The sequence below is a fragment of the Anomaloglossus baeobatrachus genome, chromosome 6, assembly GCF_048569485.1.
Source record: "Anomaloglossus baeobatrachus isolate aAnoBae1 chromosome 6, aAnoBae1.hap1, whole genome shotgun sequence".
Classification (NCBI taxonomy): Eukaryota; Metazoa; Chordata; class Amphibia; order Anura; family Aromobatidae; genus Anomaloglossus; species Anomaloglossus baeobatrachus.
The window spans coordinates 122419568-122438078 of NC_134358.1; the positions used below are offsets into that span (position 1 = coordinate 122419568).

At 52.4% G+C, this 18511-nt stretch overlaps 1 protein-coding gene across 2 annotated transcripts in view; it reads right to left on the reverse strand.

Annotated features, from left to right (window-relative positions):
• Positions 1 to 17867, reverse strand: part of MTFR1 (mitochondrial fission regulator 1) — a 77791-nt gene extending 59924 nt beyond the window's left edge. The window contains exon 1 of one of the 2 annotated variants that reach the window (XM_075353229.1): positions 17718 to 17867. The gene's annotated coding sequence lies outside the window, so the exon portion shown is untranslated. The other variant, XM_075353230.1, reaches the window with a different exon arrangement.
• Positions 17868 to 18511: the final 644 nt, after the last annotated feature.

The following is an 18511-nucleotide window of genomic DNA, read 5'->3' on the forward strand; positions in this document are numbered from 1 at the left end:
GAAGGGGGAGGGACGTTCGGTGTCACAGTGACGTCACACAGCGGCCAGCCAATTGAAGCGGAGGGGCGAAGATGAGCGGGACGTAAACATCCCGCCCACCTCCTTGTTTCCGCATTGCCGGCGAGATGCAGGTAAGCTGTGCTCATTGTTCCCGGGGTGTCACACGGAGCGATGTGTGCTGCCTCAGGAACGACGAACAACCGGAGCACAAAAGGATGTTCGATATTTTGAAAATGAGCGACGTGTCAACGAGCAACGATAAGGTGAGTATTTTTACTCGTTCACACTCGCTCATAGCTGTCACACGCTACGATATGTCAAATGATGCCGGATGTGCGTCACTTACGACGTGACCTCGACGACATATCGTACGATATATCGTAGCATGTAAAGCCCGCTTTAGGCAAACAGATGAGAAAGGTTTTTATGCCCCCACCAATAATTACAATATCTCATGTAGGGAAAGATTGTCCAGTCCTCCTTCTGGAGAGTCACTTAAAGGGAAGACACCATTAAAGGAGTTATCCACTTCTTGGACAACTCCTTCTCCATTAGCATGTTTCTCCACAGTAAAATACTGGCTCTCCTAGGGCTGATGTGACATGTTCTGTCACATGATCCCTGCGGAAAATCAGCGCTGGCTTCCCCCGCTCATCCTTCAGATAAATCAGACATACTGGGGAAGCAAGAGCTGAATCTCCAGTACGTCCAAAGAAGAGGAGAGTGAAGCCAATGCTGATTGGCCATAGGGATCATGTGACAATGTTACCTTATCCCTGGGAGAGCCAGTGCCAACACCACTGGAATGGGGGTGGTACTGGAGCTTGGATTGACAACCTTCCATAAACTGACTTTTTCGCTCTGTCTGTAAAAAAAAAAAATTTAAGGCATGAGTGATTCTTTTTAAGCTGAAGAAACTGCTACAGGTTATTTTGACTGTCAGTATAATTTTAGATCTGATCGTGAAAGCAGCTGATGTCTTATCAGAATTATGGGCTGTAGACATGGATCACTTCTAATTATAATAATTATGGTTTTACAATGGGTCCATAAAAAATATTATCTATTTGTGATTTTTGATAGGCCGCCCAGTTGGGAACTCTGCACCAGAGGAGAGTACAAGTGTTATTTTACTGTAGGGTAACATAGGGATGGAGAAGGGGTTGTCAGACTAGTTGTAGTCACTTCTAAGGCCTCAGACATCACAAAATGAAGTGCTGGAAAAACAATCGCGCAGATAGGGTTTTAACTATTACACAAAAGTGGAGTTAATAGCATGGAGCTGCTCACCTTAGGATGTTGTGATTAGCCACAATCGCTATGAGTGCATAGAAACAGCTATCGCGGCCCTCGTTGAGGTTCAAAGGAGAAGATTGAGAAAAGGGTTAACCACCTGCATTACCGTCAAGAATCCAAAGGACTTGTAGAAGGAGACCGCGACCTCCTGACGAAGGAGACCGCGACCTCCTGACGAAGGAGACCGCGACCTCCTGACGAAGGAGACCGCGACCTCCTGACGAAGGAGACCGCGACCTCCTGACGAAGGAGACCGCGACCTCCTGACGAAGGAGACCGCGACCTCCTGACGAAGGAGACCGCGACCTCCTGACGAAGGAGACCGCGACCTCCTGACGAAGGAGACCGCGACCTCCTGACGAAGGAGACCGCGACCTCCTGACGAAGGAGACCGCGACCTCCTGACGAAGGAGACCGCGACCTCCTGACGAAGGAGACCGCGACCTCCTGACGAAGGAGACCGCGACCTCCGAAACGCGTTGAATAAAATCACTGGTCAACTTTACAAGACCTGTGGATTCTTCACGCTTTCACTCCTCTTTTTTTGGCATCTCTTCTCTCCAAATAAAACGGCGGCGAGTACATTTTTAATTGAAGCCACAGTAACAAAATTACCAAGGTAAGTATGAGTCTGTGAAATCCTCGGATAGTACACGGACCGCTTCTAGAAGTTTCAGAAACCGCAGACAGCGTTTGTTGTAAATGTAAAAAACTGCTGAAACAAAAAAACTGATAGTAAAAAGTGACGTTTTGAGCAAACAGTGATGGTAAGCTGATCCAGCACATTGCTGGAAAGCCGCCTGTGTTTTTCAAATTCTGATATTTTAGGTTGTCTCAAACTCGCCAATGAGAAGCTTAGAAGTGCCAAACGATGGCGGCACACAGCACAGAGGACACATACAGCTCTCAGGCAGAGTCCCATCACAACCCACCACTGCCCGCTCACCAATCCGCACCTCGCTAAGATGTAGGGACAGGTGATGGCTCGCTCTCCTTTTCTCTAGTATTACTGCAAACCTAAAAAAGCAGAGAGTGCACAAAGGAGGCAAAAACAACTAATAAAACGTCAGTCACAGGAGCGTTATTACTCCCCGTCCTGTCAGTACACACCGGTCTTACAATACCAGACTGGGTGGGACGACTCTAGAGATGAACAGTGTGAGATGGAACAATGAAGAACAAAAACATCAGCAACATGAAAAAACCCAGGAGAATGAACAATTCCTACATAAAAAAAAAAAGTTACAGCCTGAAATAAAAGTGGTGATCTCTAAGGAACGCAGCACTAGTGTCCTGACTGTCCCTGCGCCCAGCACGACACGAGCCGCGGGTTTATTCTCTAGGGCAGCTTTAGGGTATGTTGCCACGTTGCAGATTTTCTGTACCTAAAACTGCATCTCTTTGCAGGAAAAATGCTGCGGGAAAGACGTGTTTTTTGCATCGAGATATGGAAAACGCTGGAGAAAAAAAAAAGCAGAAACAATTGACATGTCAATTCTTTGGTGCAGTTTTTTTCTGCGCACAGCACTTCAGGGTTCTCAGACTTTGCTGGCATGTGTTTCTCCTTGCAGTATTGATTAAAATCTGCAAGAAAAGACGCATGAAAAAATGTGAGGGGAAACCCCCCCCCAAAAAAAAAAAAATACGTAATTACTTACCGGTAATGTGTTTTTTCTGAACCCATGACAGCACCACGAGAGAGGGGATCCGCCCTTCAAGGACAGGAAACCTCCAGGATAAAAAGGGGCGGTACCTCTCCCCGCATCAGTTGGTTTACAGAGCATGAAAGGACCTCCGGAGGAAACAACATTATAACATAACCAGCACCAACATGAACCCCGTGCAGCTAAAAAACAGCCAATTATCCACATGCAGGGAGGGAATGTAAGGGTGCTGTCATGGGTTCAGAAAAAACACATTACCGGTAAGTAATTACGTATTTTTCCAGCACCCATGACAGCACCACGAGAGAATTACATAGATAGAGGAATAAGCCAAGGGGGGGAAAATCACAGAACCGAGCTCCCCAGGTGAAGCCAGCAAGGATAAGGCCAACTTATAGTGCCTATAGCGAGTGAAAGGGGAAGATCACGTGGCCCCTGACAAGCTGCTCAATGGTGACATACGATCTTGCAGCCCAGGAGATGTCATTGCCCTTGTGCAGGGAACTTTCAGACCTACAGGCACACACCTACCACAAGCCGAGCAGACGAAGAAGTGGCTTCGCAGATCCACCCACCAAGTGGATTTAGAAGCCTTGAGCGTCTAGCTATCACCCTGAAAGAAAACAAACCGGACCTGCCTCTGCTGCAGACAGATATTCCATAAGGAACCGCTAATGTCCAGCAAATGGCCCCCCCCTCCCCTTCCTGATCTTGCCGACTATCCCAAAGGATGGAAGAACAATTCCCTTTTGAATTAAGAAAACATGACGTACTATCAGGAGGCAAGGAGGGGCAGGTTTCAGGACACCTTATCCTTGAAAGCTGAGTAATGGTGGAACTAAGATAGGGCCTGGAAGTCACTAACCCTACAAGCCGATGTGACGGTGTCAGGAAGTCTGTTTCAGAGGCAGAGTAGTTAATAACATGGACTCCAAGGGATCAATGGGGCTTTGTCAGGGCAGATAGAACGAGAATAAGGCCCCAAGGGGGCAAGATACATTGCGCAGAGGGCTAGACCATACCCGAATGAACCGGGAGGCCAGCGGACTCCAGACTGGACACAATAGTACCAGGTAGCAAGGGCCCTTATTAGAACTCTTGGTGAACGCAATGACAGACCCAGTGTCAACCCCTTCCGGAAAAACTCTAAGATTACCGCAACGGTCGTCGGTCCATCAGGGCTCACCCTTGGAAGACAAGAATATTGTCCAGGCCCCCTTTTTTTTTTTTTTTTCAATGACATGAATGCTCACATCTAAAGGGTTATCAGTCATTTTAGCGCGACCGACAAGAGCCATATGAGTGCAGCAACTGCCAGCAACCAGCTCCCTCTGTCCCCCAGCTGTCAACACGGAGCTGTTACCGTGTACATAGCAGTCTGCAAGAACGGAGTCAAACCCATAACGTTATAGGAGCCATGTCGCTAATGCGGAGGCCGACCCACACCAAGGGTCTCCAACACCAGGCCCGCAGGCCACATGCAACCCTGGAAGCTGTTTCCAGCAGCACGGGGACAGCCGTATTCCACCGGAGGGGGTGAAGCCTTCAGTTCATCTCACTGCAGCCGAGTCTCAGCACACAGCCGGTGTCTCTTCCGGGAGGTGACGTCAGCTGAGCGTCATGCGAGAACCCAGAGAAGATCCCGCGCCTGCGCGCACACACACACACACACCATGCGGCAGCGGCCATCCTCAAGATGGCGTCCCCCGTTGTCTCTCCTGCCCAATCACCCGGAGTGGCCGGGCAGATACTTGTGAGGCCCCGAAGCACACTGTGGAACACCACCACTTACCTCTAGGCCGGTAAGACAGCGTCACTGCTCCTGCAGCATTGGAGCGTGGGAGACACTGACATTCACAGGCATAGCCCCCGTGGGCTGCTGTGGCGAGTCCTCAGACTTGCTGCTGGTAGGCTCCGCCACTGCCAGGTGAGGCCAAAGAAACAGGTACATCCCCCGTGGGCCTGCAGCCACGAGGACGCCACCGCAGGGAAGCGCAGCAGCAGCCACGAGGACGCCACCACAGGGAAGCGCAGCAGCAGCCACGAGGACGCCACCGCAGGGAAGCGCAGCAGCAGCCACCTCCATCACAGCCCCTGGCGCCGGTGGTAAGGAGAGGGGGGGGAGGGAGGGAGCCCACGCGCAGACGGAACCCCCGTGGGTTTGTTGCGGCGGGAGAGCACTTGCGGCCGACCAACCCTTACCTGGTCCCCGCAGGCTCCACACCACGTCCTCGCGCCTGGAATCCGTCCTGGCGTCACCGGAGGATGGTGTGCCGCACGCAGGCCCGACCCCCGTGGGTCCGCTGCGGCAGCTCCACGGCACCTCAGCCGACCGCAGCAGGACCCATGCCGCTGCCAGAGCCAGCCGGCTGGGCGCCGGTTTTGAATCTTCGGCCCATCAGGACCATCCTGGATCTCTGGAGGCTCCCTGTTCAAGGACAGGAAACCAACTGATGCGGGGAGAGGTACCGCCCCTTTTTATCCTGGAGGTTTCCTGTCCTTGAAGGGCGGATCCCCTCTCTCGTGGTGCTGTCATGGGTGCTGGAAAAACACTTTGTGTGCACACAGCCTATTCCTCTTGACCTCTCTGCCGCCTTCGACACTGTTGACCACCATCATCCTTCTCTCTATGCTCCACTCAATCGGCCTAAAGGACACCGTCCTCTCCTGGTTCTCGTCTTATCTTTCTGGTTGCTCTTTTAGCGTATCATTCACTGGCTCCACATCTCCTCTTCCTCTCACTGTTGGGGTCCCTCAAGGTTCAGTCCTTGGCCCTCTTTCTCTCTCTACACGGCCCCAATTGGACAGACCATCAGCAAATTAGGCTTCCAGTACCATCTTTTAAAATCAGATTTTTTTTATAGAACATTTTTTGCATAACTATAGAACAGCAATAAAAGCAACCTGAATTAACCCTCACCCCACCCGCCCCCTCCAAACACACCCACATTATGCACATTATGCCATAACATGTAGAAACTACCATTTTGTAAGGTTCATACCACATCATTAGTGCTACCATAATCACCAAAGGCTCAATATCTGGGCTAGATCTATTCTACCTGTGCTGACCCACCTCCTTCTAAGTAGGGTTTGATACCCACCTCCCTCTACTCATAACCAATCCCATTACAATCCCCTCAGACCAAACCTCCAGCAGTAATCTAGCACAGGTCAGAGTCAATGGAGCTAGGTTCGTGTATCCCGCCAAGGGGCGAACAAGTCCTTAAATTTCTTCTAAGCCTTTCTTTTCTGGTGTATATATATCTCTAATCTGAGTGTATTGCTCATGTTATCAATCAATTCTCTAATGACTGCAGCTTTGGTGTTTTTCCAGTAGGACGCTATCAATGTCCACGCCTGATATAGGAGACGGGCAATGGCTAGCCTATGACCTTCTTGAATTGGGACTTCTGAGGAATAGCTAAGAACACACGTCAATGGCGTCAGGACAATCTGAAAGCTACAACTTAAATTTATCAAATCATCTGGATCTGCCCAATACCTCCTGAGACGCGGGAAATTCCACATAAGGCCCGTTTCACACGTCAGTGAAAAACCCAGAAGTTTTTTCACTGGCGTGTAAAACACGCACATGTCCCTGCGTGTGCCGAGAATCTAAGTGCTAAGGTTGTCTAAGTGCAATCCGGGCTCCGTCCTCCGTGGTCCGTGATTGCACTTAGAAATCAACTCACCTGTGCGCGCTCCCGCTCTCCATGGTGCTGATCGCTCCCGCGGTGCAGCATCCGGCCGGCGCTGACCCCCGCAGCAGCTGCTTCCGGGTCGGCTGTGTCGCGCATAATGAATATGCGCGACAGTAATCAGCCGGCTTAGAAGCAGCAGGGAGAACGGGCTGCAGAGGACATCGCTGGACGCCAGGTGAGTTAAAATGTTTTTTATTTTAAAAGCACGTTTTTTTCTGGCAAGTGTTTCACGGACCACACCACTGCGTGGTCCGTGGGACATCAGTGATGCCAGAAAAAAATGGACATGTCTCCGTGCGGCAAACACGCACACGCCGCACGGAGACACGTGCAGTGAAAAATCACTGACGTGTGAGCAGACCCATTCATTAGAATCCTCTGGAATGCTCTACCCTAGGAAATTAGGACGAACCACATTTAAGGCCTGTTTCAGACGTCAGTGATTCTGGTACGTTTGTGCATATATATATATATATATATATATATATATATATATATATATATATATATATATATATATATATATATATATATATATATATATATATATATATATATATATATATATATATATATATATATATATATATATATATATATATATATATATATATATATATATATATATATATATATATATATATATATATATATATATATATATATATATATATATATATATATATATATATATATATATATATATATATATATATATATATGTACCAGAATCACTGACATACACAGACCCATTATAATGAAAGGGTCTGCACACACATCAGTGATTTTTCACTGACTGTGTCTCCGTGCGGTGTACATGCGTGTCCGTGATTGCCGCACGGAGACAAGTCCGTTTTTTTTCTGGCATCACTGATGACCCACGGACCCCACTATGGTGTGATCCGTGTGTCATCTGTGAAACACGTGCCAGAAAAAAAAACGTGTATATAAAATAAAAATCATTTTTACTTACCCGGCTCCAGCGGCGCTCTCTGCAGCCTGTTCTGCCTGCTGCTTCTGAGACGGCTCATTACTGTCATGCATATTCATGAATGCACGACACAGCCGACCCGGAAGCAGCTGCTGCGGAGGTCAGCGCCGGCCGGATGCTGCACCGCAGGAGCAATCAGCACCAAGGAGAGCGGGAGCGGGCACAGGTGAGTTGATCTGTATGTGCAATCATGGACCACGGAGAACAGAGCCCGGATTGCACATAGGCAACCCACATGTGCCGTGAATCACGGAACACGGAGGGACTTGTGCGTGTTTTACACATCAGTGAAGAACGTCTGTGTTTTTCACTGACGTGTGAAACAGGCCTGACACAGTTTTAGACGCTCCCGAAAAACACATCTTTTTAAGGCGGCCTATCACCTTCCCTAATCAAACTCCTTTCATATACAGGCTATTTACTCTTTCTCTTAAATATAATTCTCCATCAAACTCCACCGCACCCAAAATCACTACAAAGATTGGCTGGTGACCGGCTCATGCAGCCTTTATCTATCCCCCATTTCTTCAAGATGGCTGGCCCATCATTGGAAATACGCACTTGTACTTTGTGTCACCCCCACCTCATTGTAGATTGTAAGCTCTTACAAGGAGGGTCGTCATTTTTGCTTGAATATAAACTGTTACTTATGATTGATTATGAACCTGTGAATTGTAGAGTGCTGCGGAATAAATTGGTGTTATATATAGAGTTATTATTTTCCTTAAAATTTGTGTACAGAGGAAAACTGAAATAAAATATATAGTTTCAAAACCCATGAATGTGAATAAGGTTTAGAGTTTCTTTCCTGTCTTTGCCCTTTTTATGGATGGACAATAAAATGTAGTTGAAGGGACCTATCACCAGATTTTTAAGTTCCAAACCAAAACATGCACCTCCAGCAGCTCTTGTGTGGCATTGTATGAAGGTGCATGTTGTCTCCTGACTCCCCCTGTGGACCCCACAAATAACTTTATAAAATCTCCCGCCATATATGTATAACCTTGGGTCTGATGGGCATCCTCAGGTTACAGCTCCTGTCTCTCCCTTCAGGGCCAATCGCCGTCCTCTTTTGTTGATTGACGTGGACGATGCTTCTGGCGCCACTGACATAGCCGAGCAAAGTCTCGCACCTGTGCAGATATTGCCGACTCGCACAGGCACACTCCGCTCTCCCTTTTGTGGGCAGAGTCGAAAACATAGGTGCGTCTGCGCAAACTGGCAAGTTTTCTGCACAAGCACAAAATTTTGCCCGGTCAGGTACCGTAGATGGTCCCAGAGGAGTCATCCATGTCAATCATCAAAGGAGGACGGCAATCAGCCCCGAAAAGAGGGACAGGTGCCGTAACCTAGGATTTACATACATGGCGGGAGGTTTTATAAAGGTATTTTAGGGGTCTACAGGGGAAGAAAGGGGACAACATGCACCTTTATACAATGCATCACAGGCGCTGCTTAAAGGGAACCTGTCATCAGAAATTTAGCTTGAAACCTAAGTTTCCCCCTCTGCAGCTCCTGGGCTGCATTCTAGCAGGTTCCTGTACTTTTTGTGGCCCCTTTTAAACCAAATTAAATACTTTATAAACTTGTACCTTTTGCTATGTAAATTTTGTAAATCGTCCATGGGGGCGGGCTCTCTGCTGACCGTTGCTGTTCCTCCTGCAGATTTACGCCGCCCCACCAACGCTGAATTTCATATCTCAGGACGCCGCCCACGCCAGGATCGCTGGTGACATGTGTCACAAGCACGAGATTATGGGCGGCGCTGTGATTGCATCGCAAGTGCCGCCCATAATCTCATGGACGCGCTTTCCCCCACTGCCTCCAGCGTTCTGCGCAAGCGCTCGCCGGCCAAATGACCCGACGTCACCTACTTCCCATCTTACCCTGCAGCAGGGCAAGATGGGAAAGAGGTGACGTCGGGTCATCTGGCCGGCGAGCGCTTGCGCAGAACGCTGGAGGCAGTGGGGAAAGTGCGGTCACGAGGTTATGGGCGGCACTTGCTGATGACACTCACAGCGCCGCCCATAACCTCGTGCCTGCGCAAAACATCACCAGCGGTCACACGTGCACACAGTGCACAGTCCCGCTACAGTCGCACAGTGCATGCGCGGGACCAGGGGCGGCGTCCTGAGATATGAAATTCAGCGTTGGGGGGGTGGCGTAAATCTGCAGGAGGAACAGCAACGGTCAGCAGAGAGCCCACCCCCATGGACGATTTACAAAATTTACATAGCAAAAGGTACAAGTTTATAAAGTATTTAATTTGGTTTAAAAGGGGACACGAAAAGTACAGGAACATTGCTAGAATGCAGCCCAGGAGCTGCAGAGGGGGAAGAAGGGAATTTTGTTTACTTACCGTAAATTCCTTTTCTTCTAGCTCCTATTGGGAGACCCAGACAATTGGGTGTATAGCTTCTGCCTCCGGAGGCCACACAAAGTATTACACTTAAAAAAGTGTAACCCCTCCCCTCTGCCTATACACCCTCCCGTGGATCACGGGCTCCTCAGTTTTGGTGCAAAAGCAGGAAGGGGAAAACTTATAAATTGGTCTAGGGTAAATTCAATCCGAAGGATGTTCGGAGAACTGAAAACCATGAACCAAAAGAACAATTCAACATGAACAACATGTGTACACAAAAGAACAACCAGCCCGAAGGGTACAGGGGCGGGTGCTGGGTTTCCCAATAGGAGCTAGAAGAAAAGGAATTTACGGTAAGTAAACAAAATTCCCTTCTTCTTTGTCGCTCCATTGGGAGACCCAGACAATTGGGACGTCCAAGAGCAGTCCCTGGGTGGGTAAAAAAAAATACCTCAATAAAAAGAGCCGCAACGGCCCCCTCTTACAGGTGGGCAACCGCCGCCTGAAGGACTAGCCTACCTAGACTGGCGTCTGCCGAAGCATAGGTATGCACTTGATAGTGTTTCGTGAAAGTGTGCAGACTAGACCACGTAGCTGCCTGACACACCTGCTGAGCCGTAGCCCGGTGCCGCAATGCCCAGGACGCACCCACGGCTCTGGTAGAATGGGCTTTCAGCCCTGAAGGAAGCGGAAGCCCAGAAGAACGGTAGGCTTCGAGAATTGGTTCCTTGATCCACCGACCCAAGGTTGAATTGGAAGCCTGCAAACCCTTACACTGGCCAGCGACAAGGACAAAGAGCGCATCTGAACGACGCAGGGGCGCCGTGCGAGACACGTAGAGCCGGAGTGCTCTCACTAGATCCAAAGAGTGCAAATCCTTTTCACATTGGTGAATTGGATTAGGGCAAAATGAAGGCAAGGAGATATCTTGATTGAGATGAAAAGGAGATACCACCTTAGGGAGAAAATCCGGGACCGGACGCAGAACCACCTTATCCTGGTGAAACACCAGGAAGGGGGCTTTGCATGACAGCACTGCAAGCTCAGACACTCTCCGGAGTGATGTAACTGCCACTAGAAAGGCCACCTTCTGCGAAAGACGTGATAAAGAGACATCCCGCAGCGGCTCGAAAGGTGGTTTCTGAAGAGCCGTTAGCACCCTGTTAAGATCCCAGGGTTCCAGCGGACGTTTGTAAGGTGGGACTATGTGGCAAACTCCCTGCAGGAACGTGCGGACCTGCGGAAGCCTGGCTAGGCGCTTTTGAAAAAATACGGAGAGCGCCGATACTTGGCCCTTGAGAGAGCCGAGTGACAAACCCTTGTCCATTCCGGATTGAAGGAATGAAAGAAAAGTGGGTAAGGCAAACGGCCATGGAGGAAAACCGTTATCAGAGCACCAGGATAAGTAGATTTGCCAAGACCTGTAATAGATCTTGGCGGACGTTGGCTTCCTGGCCTGTCTCATGGTGGCAATGACATCCTGAGATAACCCTGAAGACGCTAGGAGCCAGGACTCAATGGCCACACAGTCAGGTTGAGGGCCACAGAATTCAGATGGAAAAACGGGCCTTGTGACAGCAAGTCTGGGCGGTCTGGAAGCGCCCACGGTTGTCCCACCGTGAGATGCCACAGATCCGGGTACCACGACCGCCTCGGCCAGTCTGGAGCGACGAGAATGGCGCGACGGCAGTCGGATCTGATCTTGCGTAACACTCTGGGCAGCATCGCCAGAGGAGGAAACACATAAGGCAGTCGAAACTGCGACCAATCCTGAACTAACGCGTCCGCCGCCAGAGCTCTGTGATCCTGAGACCGAGCCATGAATGCCGGGACTTTGTTGTTGTGCCGTGACGCCATGAGATCGACGTCCGGCGTTCCCCAGCGGCGACAGATCTCTCGAAACACTTCTGGGTGTAGAGACCATTCCATGCCCTGACGACTGAGAAAATCTGCTTCCCAGTTTTCTACGCCCGGGATGTCAACTGCGGAGATGGTGGAGGCTGTGGCTTCCACCCACTGCAGAATCCGCTGGACTTCCTGGAAGGCTTGACGACTGCGAGTGCCGCCTTGGTGGTTGATGTATGCGACGGCAGTGGCGTTGTCCGACTGGATACGGATCTGCCTGCCCTCCAGCCACCAATGGAAAGCCAATAGGGCTAGATACACTGCCCTTATCTCCAGAACATTGATCTGAAGGGAAGACTCTATCGGAGTCCAGGTTCCCTGAGCCCTGTGGTGGAGAAAAACCGCTCCCCACCCTGACAGGCTCGCGTCCGTGGTGACCACAGCCCAGGTTGGGGGTAGGAAGGATTTTCCCTGCGATAGAGAATTGGGAAGGAGCCACCACTGAAGAGACGTCTTGGTTGCAAGGGAAAGAGAGACTTTCCTGTCGAGGGAAGCCGACCTCCTGTCCCATTTGCGGAGAATGTCCCATTGGAGTGGCCGCAGATGGAATTGCGCGAACGGCACTGCCTCCATCGCTGCCACCATCTTCCCCAGGAAGTGCATGAGGCGCCTTAAGGGGTGTGACTGACCCCGAGGAAGAGATTGCACCCCTGCCTGCAGAGAAAGCTGTTTGTCCCGCGGTAGCTTGACTACCGCTGACTGTGTATGAAACTCCATCCCGAGGTAAGTCAGTGATTGGGTCGGTGTCAACTTGGATTTCGGGAAGTTGATGATCCACCCAAACTGCTGGAGAGTCGCCAGAGCGACGGTAAGGCTGTGTTGACACGCCACCCGGGAAGGGGCCCTGACTAGGAGATCGTCTAAGTAGGGAATCACCGAGTGGCCCTGAGAGTGTAGGACCGCCACAACTGATGCCATGACTTTGGTGAAAACCCGTGGGGCTGTCGCCAGGCCGAAAGGCAATGCCACGAACTGAAGGTGTTCGTCCCCGATGGCGAAACGCAAGAAGCGTTGATGCTCGGGTGCGATCGGCACGTGGAGATAAGCATCCTTGATGTCGATCGATGCTAGGAAGTCTCCTTGTGACATCGATCCGATGACCGAGCGGAGAGATTCCATCCGAAACAGTCTGGTACTCACATGTCTGTTGAGTAGTTTGAGGTCCAGAACGGGACGGAATGATCTGTCCTTTTTTGGCACCACGAACAAGTTGGAGTAAAAGCCGCGACCACGTTCCTGAAGGGGAACGGGGATCACAACTCCTTCGGTCTTTAGAGCGTCCACTGCCTGAAAAAGTGCGTCGGCCTGAGCGGGGGGCGGAGAGGTTCTGAAGAAACGAGCCGCAGGACGAGAGCTGAACTCTATCTTGTAACCGTGAGACAGAATGTTTCTCACCCATCGGTCTTGAACATGTGGCCACCAGGCGTCGCCAAAGTGGGAGAGCCTGCCACCGACCGAGGATGCGGCTAGGGGATGCCGAGAGTCATGAGGAGGCCGCCTTGGAGGCAGTGCCTCCTGCGGCCTTTTGGGGACGTGACTTGGTCCGCCACGCATAGGAGTTCCTCTGGCCTTTCTCCGGCCTGCTGGACGAAGAGGATTGGGGCTTGGCGGAGGGACGAAAGGACCGAAACCTCGATTGTATTTTCCGTTGCTGAGGTCTCTTAGGTTTGGATTGGGGTAAGGAGGAGTCCTTTCCCTTGGATTCCTTAATAATCTCATCCAATCGTTCGCCAAACAAGCGGTCGCCAGAAAACGGCAAACCGGTTAAGAACCTCTTGGAGGCCGAGTCTGCCTTCCATTCGCGCAGCCACATGGCCCTGCGGACTGCCACAGAGTTAGCGGATGCCACAGCTGTACGGCTAGCAGAGTCTAGGACTGCGTTCATGGCGTAGGAAGAAAAAGCTGACGCTTGAGAAGTCAAAGACGCAACTTGCGGAGCAGAATTACGTGTGACAGCATTAATCTCAGCCAGACAAGCTGAGATAGCTTGGAGTGCCCACACGGCTGCAAAGGCCGGGGCAAAAGACGCGCCCGTGGCCTCATAGATGGACTTCACCAGAAGCTCTATCTGCCTGTCAGTGGCATCCTTTAGTGATGAACCATCTGCAACCGATACCACAGATCTAGCCGCCAATCTAGAGACTGGAGGATCCACCTTGGGACACTGAGCCCAACCCTTAACGACCTCGGAGGGGAAGGGGTAACGCGTGTCAGTGAGGCGCTTAGTAAAGCGCTTGTCCGGAACCGCTCTGGGCTTCTGGACAGCATCTCTGAAGTTAGAGTGATCGAAAAACGCACTACGTGTACGTTTGGGGAACCTAAACTGGTGTTTCTCCTGCTGAGACGCCAACTCCTCTACAGTAGGAGGCGGGGGAGAGAGATCCAACACCTGGTTGATGGACGAGATAAGATCATTTACTAAGGCGTCCCCCTCAGGTGTATCAAGGTTAAGGGCGACGTCAGGGTCAGAGCCCTGAGCTGCGATGTCCGCCTCGTCCTCCAGAGAGTCCTCAAGCTGGGAACCCGAGCAGCGTGAAGAAGTTGGGGAAGATTCCCAGCGAGCCCGCTTAGCCTGTCTAGGACTGTGGTCCGGGCAGGAGTCCTCCACGTGAGACCTAGGGCCCAACCTGGGGGCGCGCTGCGGCGCGGACCGAGAGGGGCCTGGAGGCGACGATCCAACAGGGGCCGGGGCCTGTGTAAGGACCGGTCTGGACTGCAAAGCTTCTAGCAGCTTGGCAGACCATTTGTCCATAGACTGAGCCATGGATTGTGAAAGTGACTCAGAGTTTCTCAGCAAAAGAGGCGAACTCTGTCCCTGCCGCCTGGACAGGGGGAGCAGGGGGGTCTACATGAGCCGAGGGGCCCACTAGTGACCGAGCCTCCGGCTGAGCAAGCGAAACAGGGGTCGAGCATTGCTCACAGTGAGGGTAGGTGGAACCCGCAGGTAACATAGCCCCACAAGAGGTACAGGCCGCAAAAAAACCCTGTGCCTTAAAAGCTTTGCTCCTTGTGGACGACATGCTGTTGTCTCCTTGGAGAATGATCACTGAGGGTATATGGGCAAAAAAGGGTATACAGCCCGACCGAACAGAAATATATATATAAATACGTATCTATTCCGGCACCCTAGGGGGACCAGCACCGGGTGACCGGTGTGGCTTACCGACCGCTAAAAAGCGGAGTGTGTGTCCTCCAGATTCCCTGCCTTAGGTCCCCCGGAGCTGCAGAGCTCTTCACTGAGAATCCTCCACCGGCAGAATGCCAAAAAATGGCTGCCGGAGCTCTCAGGGGAGGAGTGGAGCCGTGGGCGGCGCCAGGAAAGTGCGGGAATCTGGGGTCCCCACAGTGATCAGTGAGGGGGGAGGAAACATGCAGGATGGTCCGGCCCTCACATCCGACGTCAGGTCGGCGGTCCCGCCCTTACCCCTGACAGGCAGGCCCGGGGGCGGGATTTTTGCGACTAGGCCGCGATGAAGCCGGGGACTAAATTTGAGACCGCGCCCGACAAGCAGGCATGGTCGGCGTGGAAGTCCGCCGGTCTTCTCAATTCAGCAGCTGCCGCAGCGTCCGGGAATAAGGTGCGCTCCCTGCACAGTCCCCTATGGGGACACAGAGTACCTTAGAGTTGCAGGGCCCGGTCCCAGAGGTTGAATAGACTCCGGTCCGGCAGATTCCCACAGGGGCTGCGGAGGGAGCACGGTCCCAGTAAATGGATGACCGCTCAGGATCCCACTTCTCCCAGAGCCGCTAAGGGATGGTGAAGGAGACGGCATGAGGCTCCGGCCTTTGTACCCGCAATGGGTACCTCAACCTTAACAACACCGCCGACATAGTGGGGTGAGAAGGGAAGATGCCGGGGGCCCCGTGGGGGCCCTCTTTTCTTCCAACCGACATAACTAATATGAGAATGCATGAGTGGATGTGTGCCTCCTTCCACACAAAGCATAAAACTGAGGAGCCCGTGGTCCACGGGAGGGTGTATAGGCAGAGGGGAGGGGTTACATTTTTTAAAGTGTAATACTTTGTGTGGCCTCCGGAGGCAGAAGCTATACACCCAATTGTCTGGGTCTCCCAATGGAGCGACAAAGAAACTTAGGTTTAAAGCAACATTTCTGATGACAGGTTCCCTTTAAGGTGCGAGTATTGGTTTAGAACTCAAAAATATGGAGATAAGTTCTCTTTAGGAAAAAAATGGATACAGAAGGGAAATGTCTCTAATATTCAAGGCATGTTTCAAGAATAGAAACAGCGATTTTCATTTTGTCATCAAATTTCATCAATTTCTATTTGACTGATGTACATGTGCACTACATGCAGTCCTGGAGGGGGCACCCTGTCCATGTGCTCAGCGGGCACGGCAGCAGGCACAGCAGCCAGCAGCAAACAGAAGGCACAGCAGCAAACAGCAGGCACAGCAGCCGGCACAGCAGCAAACAGCCGGCACCGGGCACTGCAGCAAGCAGCCGGCACCGGGCACTGCAGCAAGCAGCCGGCACCGGGCACTGCAGCAAGCAGCCGGCACCGGGCACTGCAGCAAGCAGCCGGCACCGGGCACTGCAGCAAGCAGCCGGCACCGGGCACAGCAGCAAGCAGCCGGCACCGGGCACAGCAGCAAGCAGCCGGCACCGGGCACTGCAGCAAGCAGCCGGCACCGGGCACAGCAGCAAGCAGCCGGCACCGGGCACAGCAGCAAGCAGCCGGCACAGCAGCAAGCAGCCGGCACCAGGCACAGCAGCAAACAGCCGGCACCAGGCACAGCAGCAAACAGCCGGCACCAGGCACAGCAGCAAACAGCCGGCACCAGGCACAGCAGCAAACAGCCGGCACCAGGCACAGCAGCAAACAGCCGGCACCAGGCACAGCAGCAAGCAGCCGGCACCAGGCACAGCAGCAAGCAGCCGGCACCAGGCACAGCAGCAAGCAGCCGGCACCAGGCACAGCAGCAAGCAGCCGGCACCAGGCACAGCAGCAAGCAGCCGGCACCAGGCACAGCAGCAAGCAGCCGGCACCAGGCACAGCAGCAAGCAGCCGGCACCAGGCACAGCAGCAAGCAGCCGGAACCAGGCACAGCAGCAAGCAGCCGGCACCAGGCACAGCAGCAAGCAGCCGGCACCAGGCACAGCAGCAAGCAGCCGGCACCAGGCACAGCAGCAAGCAGCCGGCACCAGGCACAGCAGCCGGCACCAGGCACAGCAGCCGGCACCAGGCACAGCAGCCGGCACCAGGCACAGCAGCCGGCACCAGGCACAGCAGCCGGCACCAGGCACAGCAGCCGGCACCAGGCAAAGCAGCCGGCACCAGGCAAAGCAGCCGGCACCAGGCACCAGGCACTGCAGCAAGCAGCCGGCACCAGGCACAGCAGCAAGCAGCCGGCACCAGGCACTGCAGCAAGCAGCCGGCACCAGGCACAGCAGCAAGCAGCCGGCACCAGGCACAGCAGCAAGCAGCCGGCACCAGGCACAGCAGCAAGCAGCCGGCACCAGGCACAGCAGCAAGCAGCCGGCACCAGGCACAGCAGCAAACAGCCGGCACCAGGCACAGCAGCAAACAGCCGGCACCAGGCACAGCAGCAAACAGCCGGCACCAGGCACAGCAGCAAACAGCCGGCACCAGGCACAGCAGCAAACAGCCGGCACCAGGCACAGCAGCAAGAGGCAGGTACAGCAGCAATCAGCAGCAATCATCAGCAGTCCGCGGGCCCGGTATACGCCGCCCGGCTCTGACCTTGACTCCAGCTGTGACAGAACAGGCGCCATCCCCTCTGTGGAGACACCGGCTAAGCGCCACACACGTACCTCCGCCGGCTGCAGTCGGTCCCACGCGTAGTTGCTGCAGTCGGTCACACACGGGCCGCCGGTAACAGCGCGGATCCCACAGTTCAGTTTCAGCGGCGGTAACTTCTCCCTAGTACGTCACTGACGCCACACTACAGTCTGCCGGCACATTGAGTGGGCGGATTCAGGAAGGCACGTCACGAACGAGCAACACGCGCCAGCCATCTTGAGTCCTGGCAGCCTGGCCCTCACTCCTCCCTGCGTATATGAAAGGATTGGCTTGTGATTCTCAATTCATCGCTACAGATTTCTATTCATTAAAATACAATAATTTAGGAGTTTTCGTTTCCTTTTAGGGTGGAAAGAAAAACAACACAATCATCCAAGCTATTTATTATATTTGTTGTTGCCAGGGATATATGCCAAATGTGGAAATATCATATAGGCCACCTTCACACGTACGTGTCTCCGGTACGTGTTTGGTCCGTTTCCTCACGCGCCAGAGACACGGGCACAAGTAGACCCATTAAAATCAATGGGTCTGCGCTCACGTGCGTGTTTTGCCATGGACCGTGTGTCTGTGTGGAGCATACGTGTGCCCGTGTGCTCCACACGTAGACATGTCCGTTTTTCTCCGGCATCACGGGCACACGGACCGCAGACAGAGCGCACAGATGTAATCAGTGTGACACACAACAGAGAAAACACACATGTCTGAAATAAAAAGAATTTCTATACTCACCTTCTCCAGTTCTGCTGTCTCTGCCGCTGCTGTCACTTGCTTCCGACCCCCGCTCATTATGCTCATGAATATT